Raw genomic sequence first — 12703 nt, forward strand, 5'->3', positions numbered from 1 at the left:
CAAGATTTGTACTGTGCCTAGACAGCAGTGGAAGGGTAAAATTCTTAGGCTGTCAGTGGAGCTTCCTATATCAATAATTGCAAATATACCATTTTGGCTTAGGAGGCTCTAGTGTCTCTCTCTCCTACTCTTAAGCATTGAATCACCACTGCCGCTTCCAGTGATGAAGGATTTGCTCTCTCATGGACAATTTTGCCATCCAGCTCCAAGAGACTACTTTTGATGGCCTGGAAGTTGAGGCAGTGGCTACCAAGTCAAGTATGCTTAGTGCAGGTAGTGCCTACCTTGTGTCAAACCAGAGGTCTTCATGAATAAGATCTACCTAAGAATATGGGTAAACGATGCAGATCTCACACAGCAAAAGCCTGGAGTCCTTTATCACCTAAACCAGCCAAGGTTCCACAGTTCTTACAACTGGGGCTGAACAGGGGCCTAGGTTCAAATATGGTGATAAGCGTGAAAAAGTCCTGCGCAAATATGCCAAAAAATAGTCCTTGGAACAGCTAAGTGCAAAAACCATAAATGCATAAATATATATAAGTAAAACAAAAAACTATATTAAAAGTCCATATAATCACAAACACCAATAATAAAAATAAGTGGATGAAAACGGTGGTGTTAAATCCCAGGAATAAGGGCTCTCAGAACTCTCACCTCAAAAGGAAGAAAAACGAGCACATCACAAAAGGGCTATCCCACTCCACTCCTCGTCTCCAACCACCAGGGGGGTCCTTTACTGTGCCAGACTAAAGATGATGATTTCCATACCGGGCCACCAGAGGGCCATAAGTAGCATGTACACTTATTGCGATGACCAGGAGGATATTCTCCGTGATATGCGGCTCAGATAGGAATAAAAAGGGAAGGAGAGAGAAGGGACGCTCCAATAGTGTAGTAGTTTGAATAAAATAATGGTTTTAATGAAAAAAAAGCAAATCGGACTCTCACATTTAAAAAGGAAAACAACAGCACAAGAAGTAAAAAAATGGTGGTATGGCGTCTTCCGCCAGTCCTACTTCACTTCCGGTACGTCATACGGCCACTCCCTACGAGTTGCGTCAATCACGTGACTTCTTCAGGGGATTCACTTTATTGGGTAATTTGTGTATACTATCAGGTCTTGCTGCATTTTTTGCACCTTATATTTGCACGTGCACTTTGTGATTATTCATTTATATTTTCTACAATTATTTACACTGATTAGTTGGAGAGGTATTTTTACCCTATTTGTATTTATATATATTTTTTTATATAGTAGTGCGAAGGCCCTTTTTCCACTATTTCTAGGTTCAAATATGTTCAAAGCTCAAAGTTCAGCCTTCTCTGCACTTGCAGGGTTTTAGGAGTCATTGACCCTTTAGTGATGCAATTCTGAAAAGGCTTGCATTAAGTTATAGGCCTCCCAGGAAACCATTGTTCCCTATGTGGAACTTGCTTATGGTCCCCATTTCTATCAAGGCCTCATTTCTATCCTACAGCATTGACTACACTCTGCAAACCCTAAAGACCATATTTCTGGTTGCTACAACCTCTGTGAAGGATGTCAGAACTGCAGGCTTTGTACTCAGGGAGTCTTACTTATCATTATACCTGGACAGAACAGAATAGTCCTAAAACTCCAGACTGCTTTTATCCATAGGGAGTCTTTCTCCTTCCAATTTAACCAGGAAGTCAATTTGCCATCCTTCTTGGTTGAGTGAGAGAACCACATCCCCTGGATGTTGAGCTAACGCTGGTGACCTGCTTGGCAGCTACCTTTTCATTCAGGAAAGCTGAAATATGTTCTTGGTTCCAGCGTGGTTGAAGACAGGGTCAGTCAGCATCAACACATTCAGTCAGGGCTGGACTGGGACAAAAATTTGGCCCTGGACTTCATCCTAACCGGCCCACTTTAATTTTGCAAACATGCACAAATTGAACAAGTGAAGTGGGAGGGCTAACATCATGCAGGAATATTGCTACATCTTCATTGGCTGGAATTTTAGAAACCGATTTTTCTGCACAACCATTGGCTGCCTTTCAGCAATGCAGCAGTGCTGAGGCTGAGCCGGGTTGCGCACTATGAAGTGAGGCGATGGTCATTGCAGATGACAGGTCTCTCTCATGCTGACCAGACATGGCCAACCCTAATAGCCACCCAAGCCCCCCCCTCCCCCTTCACTGTCCATTAGCCATTCTACTTTATTTCTATTATAGGCAGTGCACAGTGGTGACTATAGGAACAATATATATGGGCACATAAGATACTACAGTCAAAACTGGGGGGGGGGGGGGGCAATGATAATTTTTCATGGTATAACTACTTGAAGTCCAGTGACATACTGGAAAATATAGTGTACATAGTGCAGGAATGTGGAAAAGAAAAAACTTGGATAAAAATGTGGCCATACACAAGGGCAAAATGGGGCTAAACTGTGACTATAGCAAGCCATTCCAGATCTAAGCTAAATGAATAAGGCCTTCACCCTTCACCATTACAAATTGGCAGCATTGTCAAACTGCACTCCCTATAATGTGTGGACCTCATTTAGCTGCTATAAATCTCAATGCCTATACCTAAAATAATGATATATTAAATATCCTGAATAGAAGTCTCCCTGAAAAACTCCACAGAAATATCCTTCTGCATCCACCAAGAATGAGTTCAGCAGCAATCCATCAATATAATGTACATATCACCCAGCGCTAGGCATATACAGAGGTGCTCTCATGCAGTGTACATGGTCTGAAGAAAAGAAAATGAGTGCATCCTAATACTGCTCTTATTAGTCCTGTCAGTAGAAAGCAGATACTTTATTCCTTATATCAATTTACTGCAACCTAACATGAGAGCATGGAGTAGGGGCCAGTTCACACTGCTGCGATGTCAGAGATCGGATGTGATTCACACCGCACTGCAGTGAAAATCACATGTGATATCTGTACGATGCGATTTTAGCCAAAAAGATTGTATGGCTGAATTTGCATCGAATTCGCACAGGACCCTTTTTTGTCCGCAGCAGAATCGGATCACATGGGTGTTCACACACATGTGATCCGATTCCTGTCCGAGTTTGCAGATCGTACTGCGATTTGTAAACTAATTTGGGGTTGTCATTAACTATATTTGACACTCCCGGCAGTTGGCATAGGGCACTGTGAACTGCTGCCTGGAAACGTGCGTTGCGGGAACCTGCAGTGGATTCGCAAGGTTCCCACATCGCAGCAGTGTGAACTGGCCCTAATAGATCATTGGAGAAATAAATGGTTTAAACATATAGCACATCCATAGATACCCAGGCAATGCTGCTTGTGAGTCCCGATGTGTTTCTTATCAATGGCATAAGATACTGCGGCTCTGCTATAGTAATAAAATAATGTTATCTTTCCACATTTCAAACACATCCTGAATACTGACCCTCAGGTAATGATTCTGGACACTCAGGTCAGCCACACCAGAGCAAGAAGTTGAAGCAGCAATACAGCAAAACTTGCAAACTAAGGGGAGAGAGAAGCTGCCACTGACTCTAGAAAGGAACCCCTTCAGTCACTATGGAGGGTGACTGCACTGTTACTAAGTTAACCACTATGGGTTCCCAGCTTTCATTCAGAACTAGTTTTGTTTAATGTTACAGAGATTACCACTAAAACCGATCCTCAGACTTTTCACTGATCCATTACCTTGTACATTAATGTTCATCTGGTGTTGCTAATGTCCCCTCAGGCTCACTTGTCATATTTTCTGCTGCTTTCTGCGTGTTTCCCCATTGGTCTAAGTGCTGTAGTTTGGGAGCTAGAATGGGCATGCCTGATGTCCCCTGACATGGAGGCAGATGCCTGCAGATCCTGAACAGCAACAGATAGCAGGGAAACGAGCAGTGGGGACACAGACATAGGAAGGTCTGCTCTCCCTCTGGGGTCCCTCAGACAACACTCAGGCAGTGCAGAAAAGTCGGGCACGGGCAGCAGAAGAACAGGATCACACGCACAGCCCTTCCTCTCTAAGAGCATGTCACCGGAGCAGAGGAGGAGGTGGGTGAGGTGAGCTAAGCACTCGGCGCGGAGGAGGAGAAACTTAAACCCTGCTCCGCTGTGAATGCTGGGGCCGTCTCAGCCTCCTTCTGTGTGGCTGACGTCACTGGTTGCTACACGCTAGGCGGCAGGTGGCTAGCAACCAGTTTGGAAATCTCACTTGAGAGACAAAATGTGTGCCTATGTCAGCTATGTGGCGGCCAGAGGAAGATGCTGGGCTGCAGGTACCCGCTACACATAAAAAGAGGCATTTCTGTCACTGAAACAGGCCCACTGAGCCATCGGCCCACCGGGAAACTCCCGGTAGTCCCGATGGCCAGTACATGCCTGCATTCAGTCACCTCCTAGACAGTGCTAACTCTGAGGACAGCTCAGCGCTGAGTGTCTCCTGAGGTTATTTGCAAGCAGGGGTGGACTGACCATTCGGCCACTCGGGCACTGCCCGAGGGCCCTGGGCCACTAGGGGGCCCAATCAGGGTTGCCAGCCTCAGTAAAACCAGGGACAGTATGTAAAAATCTATGTTTTATTTACATCTGTCTCTGAAATGTCCCTTAACGACATCCTTTTGGTCTAAAAATCCAGAGATTATAACTGCCCCACCTCTCCAGTACCTTCTCAGCCAATAGAAACATATCTGTGTATACTGTGTGTGTGTGTGTGTGTGTGTATACTGTGTGGCCCTATAATCTTTGATTGCCTGGGGGCCCCATAATCTCTTATTGCCCGGGGGGCCCCATGAGTTGTCAGTCCGCCCCTGTTTGCAAGTCAGCAATATGGTCCTTCCAGGACACCTTCATTACCCTTTTATAGGTGAACCTAGCTCCCGACAGTAAAATTAGGAAAATTCATAGTGCATACTTGCGCTACTGACGATTACAAAATTTTTCTTGCACCCTCCCATATGGCAAGTTAGTCCCCATAGGTATGCTGCCATGATGCACCAGGAAAACTGAAAATTGTATACTCACCTTTCCGTAATTTTCCTTTCCTGGTACATCTTCAGGGCAGCATACAGATGCCCACTTAAAGTGTGAGAGTTACAGAGAATGCTGTGACCTGGGTCTGTCTTTGATTTATAGTTAACCAGTCCTATCAGGTTGTGGGGGCAGAGTCACAACCCCCATATGTATGCTGCCATGAAGATGCACCATACACTCCTCCTGAAAAAAACTTCAGTTTTTAAAACTTTTTTTTGTTGCATTGGGGCAGGACCCGAGACGCCAAACACTTTTTATGACAACAACTTGCATATTAGCCTTTAAAATTAGTACTTTTGATTTTTCATGTTCATGTCCCATAGACTTTAACGGTGTTCGCGTTTTCAAATTAATTGTTTGCCTGTTCGCATGTTCTGCTGCAAACCGAACCGGGGGTCCCAAAAGAAAAAACAAATAGCTGTAACTGCCAGTGTTAGGCCGCGTACACACGCGGGGACTGTTCGCCCAACTTTGTCCGTCAAACAGTTTCAGCGAACAGTCCGCTCAAAATTAGCATGGACGGACATGGCCACACATGACGAACGAACAGTTTGCTGAAACCGTGCGCGATGACGTATGTCACGTACGACGGGACTAGAAATAGGAGGTCCAAGGCACAGCAAAGCACCCTTTGGGCTCCTTCTGCTGACTTTGCGTTAGTAGAAGTTTGGTTAGAGACGATTCGCGCTTTTCAGACTCCAGCTTAATTTGTCCGTTCACTGCGGCGCAGTCTACCTGTGAGGTTTGTATCTGTCTTTCGGTACGCGTGGATCAGTTGTACCTGTTATTAGGCGCTTCTGGTCCGCTCGTTTCTGGGTTTCAGGTCGTTCTTCATAGGTCTGGCTGTTCTTCAGTGCGTTCAGTTGAGCTTGTCTGTCCAGCCGACCGTTTCAAAGCTATGGAGTGTGGACGTACTCGGGAACGAGTTCGTGCTATATGGGGGCTTGGTGTTGGGGTTAATACTTTGACCCGAGCCCAGTCTGTGAACAGGGTGAGGAGGAGTTCATGGACAAAGAATTGGTTGCGCCAGCGTGACCAATTCTCTCATATGTCTTTACTCCGTGAGATCCGTGAGAATAATCCTGATGATTTCAGGAATTATCTCAGGATGACGGACCCCGTTTTTCACCGTCTGCTGGCTTTGCTGACCCCTTATATCAGCAGGCAGGATACCTGCATGCGGCAAGCCATCACTCCGGAGCAGAGGCTCGTCGCCACGTTGCGCTACTTGGCGACAGGGAGAAGCCTTCAGGACCTCAAGTTCTCGACAGGCATCTCCCCCCAGGCTCTGGGGATCATTATGAGAGAGAGAGAGAGAGAGAGAGAGAGAGAGAGAGAGAGAGAGAGAGAGAGAGAGAGAGATGGATTGTCAACTCATTAATTATTCCCCCCACTCAAATTTGGTTCATGTGTTGTATACTTAGTAATTAGTCCCCACCCCACTCAAATTTGGTTCATGTGTTGTATACTTAGTAATTAGTCCCCACCCCACTCAAATTTGGTTCATGTGTTGTATACTTATTAATTAGTCCCCCCCCCCACCCCACTTACTCACCTAATTTATGTCCCCTGGTCCATCAGAGGGCTGATTAATCTGTGAATTGGTCCGCCTACTTTTTTTTTTTTCTTGGCAGAAAACAAATTAGCAAGATTTCGGTTTAACTGTTGTTCCAAAATGTTTTTGAATTTTCTTTGTTATGAATTGTTTTTATTTAATGACTAATTTTTTTTTTTTGTTTCAGCTTCCTTCAACGCCACAGGAATGGCAGACTGTGGCTTCCCAGTTCGCTGCCCGTTGGGACTTCCCCAACTGCGGATTGTGCCCCCACCCCATTCGGGGTCCTACTATTGGAATTATAAGGGGTTCCATAGTGTGGTGCTAATGGCGGTGGTGTCGGCACAATGTGACTTCCTTTATGTGGATGTGGGGAAGAACGGCCGGATGTCTGACGGAGGAGTCTTTAGGCAGACCGAGTTCTGCCACCGTCTTACCACTGGTGGCCTGGACTTGCCACCAGATGCCGAAAATGTGGAGGGGCTGCCGTTTGTTTTTCTGGCTGATGAAGCGTTTGGTCTGAGTGAACATCTCATGAGACCCTTCCCCCAAAGGACCCTCACCCCGGAGAGGAGGATTTTTAATTACCGGCTGGCCAGAGCAAGAAGGGTTGTGGAGAGTGCCTTTGGCATTATGGCCAGCCGGTTCCGTCTGTTGCTGACAGCCATCAACCTGGCAGAATATAAACTCAACTATGTTATTCTGTGCTGCTGCATTCTTCACAATTTTTTAAGGAAATTTTCTGGTAACCAGTACCTGCAGCCTATTGGGCCTGAGGCCGGACTCAGGCTTCCAGAACTGACAGGGCTGGATCATGCCCTTCCTGGCTTAGCCCCCCAAACAGCACGTGAGGTGCGTGACCGCTATGTCAGCTATTTTAATGGTAGGGGGGCTATTCCAATGCCAGCTGACCAATAAAAAAAATCTTTTTCTTGAAATATGTCTTGTCTGTTCAAATTTTTAAGTTTGGTTCTTGTTTGCTTTTCACGTTGCTTGTATCCTACATTGACCTAATTCAGGGATATGCAATTGGCCAACCTCCGGCTGGTGCAAAACTACAAGTCAATCATGCCTCTGGGTCTCATGCTTGTGGCTGTCAATCTTGCTATGCTTCATGGGACTTGTAGTTCTGCAACAGCTGGATTTCCACTAATTGCATATTCCTGTCCTAGTGCATTTGTATAGCAAAGTGGTTTTTGACAATAGGAAATAAGGCCCTTTGTGACAGAAAACACAAAATGACTTTCCAAACTGGTATTGAGTATTGAAAGAAGTAGACACACACATATTTTTTATTTTTTTTGATTTTTTAATAGTGCACATTCCAACCAGTGCCTCTTATTTAGATCTTTTTTTTTTTTGTGTTTTTTTTTTTTTTTTTTTTGTGAAATTGGTTTTTAAAAAATAATTTTTTTTATATTTTTTTTTTTTTGTTTTTATAAATTATTTTTTTCTTTTGTCTTTTTTTTTTTTTTTTTGGTAAACATAGAAATATATAAATATATCAAAAATGCAATTATCACAAAAATTTAAAATAATAAAATCAGATTTTTAACTATTTACATAAAACAAGGGGTAAAGCCAAATTTTGAAGATGCACACCAAAAATTGGTAATGTCAACATGTGCTATGTACCATCATGAGTGATCAATGGACGTGTTTGGTGTGTGCAATCCCTTCCTCTCTCATACTAGAAGGAGGAAGGGTTTGCAAACACCAAATGCGTCCATTGCGATCCTCTGATGGCACATAGCACATGTTGACACACCGTGTGCATCTTCAAAATTTGGCCTCTAAAAATCAACTAAAAACCTTAAAAACTTTTTGGCAAGGAAATGAAGGACATGATCGATTGTGTTTTAGGGGAAAAGGGGCTTATATTCTCCCTAAAACATCGATCATGTCCTTCATTTCCTGCCTCATAGGGACCAGCTGTTGTTGAATGCCCTGGATTCGTTGTTGCGTGGCCAGGATTTGTTGTTGCATGGCCTGGATGTTGCTCTCCATTAAGTCGATCCTGGCATTCCAGGCCATGATCTGCCCTATCAGCCTCTGGGCACTGTCCGCTGAAAAGGGCTCCGCAGCTTCTCCTACCACCACCAGATCATCACCTAAAAACATGTGTAGATAAAAAATTGGTTAAAATATACAGCCATTAATTGTTTACCTTAAGCTGGGTTGTCAGACACTCACTTTCACTTTGTGGGGTGTGTAACTCCACCTGCTCTTCCTCCTCCACATCTAGCCCTGGGCTGGGCTCATCCAGTGGAGCTACGGAGCTTGGTCCAGCGGAGGATACCGAGCTTGGCTGCTCCCTCGAGGACACTGGGCTGGGCAGCTCCAATACTGACGCGGGGCTGGATGGCTCCATCACCGACACGGGGCTGGGGCTGGGGCTGGGGCTGGGGCTAATTGCCCAATCAGGCTGGCGAGGTCGGGGGGTCCTGGGCTGCTCCGCCTCTTGTCTGAGTCTTTGTTTCCCTATGAGAATGAAAAAAATAAATAAAATACTTTTAAGCATAGTGATATTTGAGTTCAGAAATTTGAATATGAAACATTGGTTTGAAGTGGTGTAAAATTATTAGCTGGTTATTACAAGATCCTAGTTTAATACATCCTTAACCACTTGCCGACCGCCTCACGCCGATGTACGTCGGCAGAATGGCACGGGCAGGCATAAGCACGTAGATGTACGTGATTTGCCTCCCGCGGGTCGGGGGCCCGATCGGGCCCCCGCCCGGTGCCTGCGGCGGTCGGTTTTCGTTCGGGAGCGATCCCGGACGAGGGGACGGCCATTCATTCATGGCCACCCCCTCGCGATCGCTCCCGACGAATGGAAATCCCCGGTGACATCACTTCCTCTCCTGTAATGTAAACACAGGAGAGGAAGTGATGTATTCTCTCCTCCGTGTCGGTATTTTTCGTTCCGACACGGAGGAGAGCGGATCAGTGAGTTGCACCAACACATCCCACACACAGTAGAACATGCCAGGCACACTCACACCCCCCCTTTACCCCCCGATCACCCCCCCAATTACCCCTGCCCCCCAGTCACAGTGACACCAATGTCATTTTTTTTTTTTTTTTTTTTTTTTTTTGCATTGGTGTCATTTGTGACTGTAATAACTGTTAGGGCAGTTAGGGTTAGCCCCCTTTAGTTCTAATGTACCCCCCTAACCCCCCCAATAAAGGTTTAACCCCGTGATCACCCCCCGTCGCCAGTGTCACTAAGGCTGGGTTCACATTGCAGCGGTTTATGAGAACGAATGTGATTCGCACCGCACTGCAGTGCAAATCACATCCGATCTCTGTGCGATTCGAGTTCAGCCATTCGCCGCACCCGCCGCACCCGCCACACCCGCCGCACCCGCCGCAAATTCGCACGGGACCCTTTTTTTGGCCCGCAGCAGAATCGGATCGCATGGGTGTTCACACCATGCGATCCGAGTTTGCAGATCGCACTGCGATATGCGAACTGATCTGGGGGTGTCAGTAACATTTCACTGACACTCCCAGCAGTTCGCATAGGGCAGTGTGAACTGCCGCCGGGAGGCATGCGATGCGGGAACCCGCCGCGGATTCGCGGCGTTTCCGCATCGCTCCAGTGTGAACCCAGCCTAATAAGCGATCATTTTTCTGATCGCCGTATTAGTGTCACAGGTGACGCTAGTTAGGCAGGTAGGTATTTAGGTTCGCCGCAGCTTTTTATAGCGCTAGGGACCCCCATATACTACCGCATAAAGCCCCCTGATTGCCCCCTAGTTAACCCTTTCACCAGTGATCACCATATAACTGTTACAGGTGACGCTGGTTGGTTAGTTATTTTTTTATAGTTTCAGGGCACCCGCCATTTATTACCTAATAAAGGTTTAACCCCCTGATCACCCGGCAGGTGTCATTTGTGACTAATAACTGTTAGGGCAGTTAGGGTTAGCCCCCTTTAGTTCTAAGGTACCCCCCTAACCCCCCCAATAAAGGTTTAACCCCGTGATCACCCCCCGTCGCCAGTGTCACTAAGGCTGGGTTCACATTGCAGCGGTTTATGAGAACGGATGTGATTCGCACCGCACTGCAGTGCAAATCACATCCGATCTCTGTGCGATTCGAGTTCAGCTATACAGATAGTATGGCTGAATTCGTGTCGCACCCGCCGCACCCGCCGCAAACTCGCACGGGACCCTTTTTTTGGTCCGCAGCAGAATCGGATCGCATGGGTGTTCACACCATGCGATCCAAGTTTGCAGATCGCACTGCGATATGCGAACTGATCTGGGGGTGTCATTAACATTTCACTGACACTCCCAGCAGTTCGCATAGGGCAGTGTGAACTGCCGCCGGGAGGCATGCGATGCGGGAACCCGCCGCGCATTCGTGGCGTTCCCGCATCGCTCCAGTGTGAACCCAGCCTAATAAGCGATCGTTTTTCTGATCGCTGTATTAGTGTCACAGGTGACGCTAGTTAGGCAGGTAGGTATTTAGGTTCGCCGCAGCTTTTTATAGCGCCAGGGACCCCCATATACTACCGCATAAAGCCCCCTGATTGCCCCCTAGTTAACCCTTTCACCAGTGATCACCATATAACTGTTACAGGTGACGCTGGTTGGTTAGTTATTTTTTTATAGTTTCAGGGCACCCGCCATTTATTACCTAGTCTCACTAGTGTACCCCTAAATTTAGGGGTGTCTACTTTCTAAAATGGGGTCATTTGGGGGGGGGGGTTTGTGCCATCTTGGCATTTTATGGCCTTCAAAACTGTAACGCCCTTAGAAAGCCTGAAGGCGGTGCTTGGTTTTTGGGGCCCCGTACGCGGCTAGGCTCCCAAAAAGTCCCACATATGTGGTATCCCCGTACTCAGGAGAAGCAGCAGAATTTATTTTGGGGTGTCATTTCACATATGCCCATGGCATGCGTGAGCAATATATCATTTAGTGACAACTTTGTGAAAAAAAAAAAAAGTTTGTAATTTTCCCGCAACTTGTGGCAAAATATAAAATATTCCATGGACTCAACATGCCTCTCAGCAAATAGCTTGGGGTGTCTACTTTCTAAAATGGGGTCATTTGTGGGGGTTTTGTGCCATCTTGGCATTTTATGGCCTTCAAAACTGTAATAGGTAGTGAGAAGTGAACTCAAAAAATTACGCCCTTAGAAAGCCTGAAGGCGGTGCTTGGTTTTCGGGGCCCCGTACGCGGCTAGGCTCCCAAAAAGTCCCACATATGTGGTATCCCCGTACTCAGGAGAAGCAGCAGAATTTATTTTGGGGTGTCATTTCACATATGCCCATGGCATGCATGAGCAATATATCATTTAGTGACAACTTTGTGAAAAAAAAAAAAAAAAAAAAAAAGTTTGTAATTTTCCCGCAACTTGTGGCAAAATATAAAATATTCCATGGACTCAACATGCCTCTCAGCAAATAGCTTGGGGTGTCTACTTTCTAAAATGGGGTCATTTGTGGGGGTTTTGTGCCATCTTGGCATTTTATGGCCTTCAAAACTGTAATAGGTAGTGAGGCGTGAAATCAAAAATTTACGCCCTTAGAAAGCCTGAAGGCGGTGCTTGGTTTTCGGGGCCCTGTACGCGGCTAGGCTCCCAAAAAGTCCCACATATGTGGTATCCCCGTACTCAGGAGAAGCAGCAGAATTTATTTTGGGGTGTCATTTCACATACGCCCATAGCATGTGTGAGCAATATATCATTTAGTGACAACTTTGTGTAAAAAAAAAAAAAAAATTTTTTTTTTGTCATTATTCAATCGCTTGAGGCAAAAAAATAAAATATTCAATGGGCTCAACATGCCTCTTATCAATTTCCTTAGGGGGTCTACTTTCCAAAATGGGGTCATTTGGGGGGGTTTTGTACTGCCCTGTCATTTTAGCACCTCAAGAAATGAGATAGGCAGTCGTAAACTAAAAGCTGCGTAAATTCCAGAAAACGTACCTTAGTTTGTAGATGTGACAACTTTTGCGCAAACCAATAAATATACAATTATTGACTTTTTTTTTACCAAAGACATGTGGCTGAATACATTTTGTCCTAAATGTATGACTAAAATTGAGTTTATTGGATTTTTCTAATAACAAAAAGTAGAAAATATCATTTTTTTTCAAAATTTGCGGTCTTTTTACGTTTATATCGCAAAAAATAAAAATCGCAGAG

At 45.6% G+C, this 12703-nt stretch overlaps 1 long non-coding RNA gene across 1 annotated transcript in view; it reads left to right on the top strand.

Moving 5' to 3' along the window:
* Window positions 1–7482, top strand: part of LOC143934890 (uncharacterized) — a 35978-nt gene extending 28496 nt beyond the window's left edge. Inside the window, exon 2 of the long non-coding RNA XR_013263417.1 lies at window positions 6732–7482. This is a non-coding gene — a long non-coding RNA (uncharacterized LOC143934890). The remainder of the gene's footprint in view (window positions 1–6731) is intronic.
* The last annotated feature ends 5221 nt before the right edge of the window (window positions 7483–12703 follow it).

The sequence above is a fragment of the Lithobates pipiens genome, unplaced genomic scaffold, assembly GCF_037356315.1.
Source record: "Lithobates pipiens isolate NorthernLeopardFrog02 unplaced genomic scaffold, aLitPip1_a1.2 Scaffold_28, whole genome shotgun sequence".
Taxonomy (NCBI): Eukaryota; Metazoa; Chordata; class Amphibia; order Anura; family Ranidae; genus Lithobates; species Lithobates pipiens.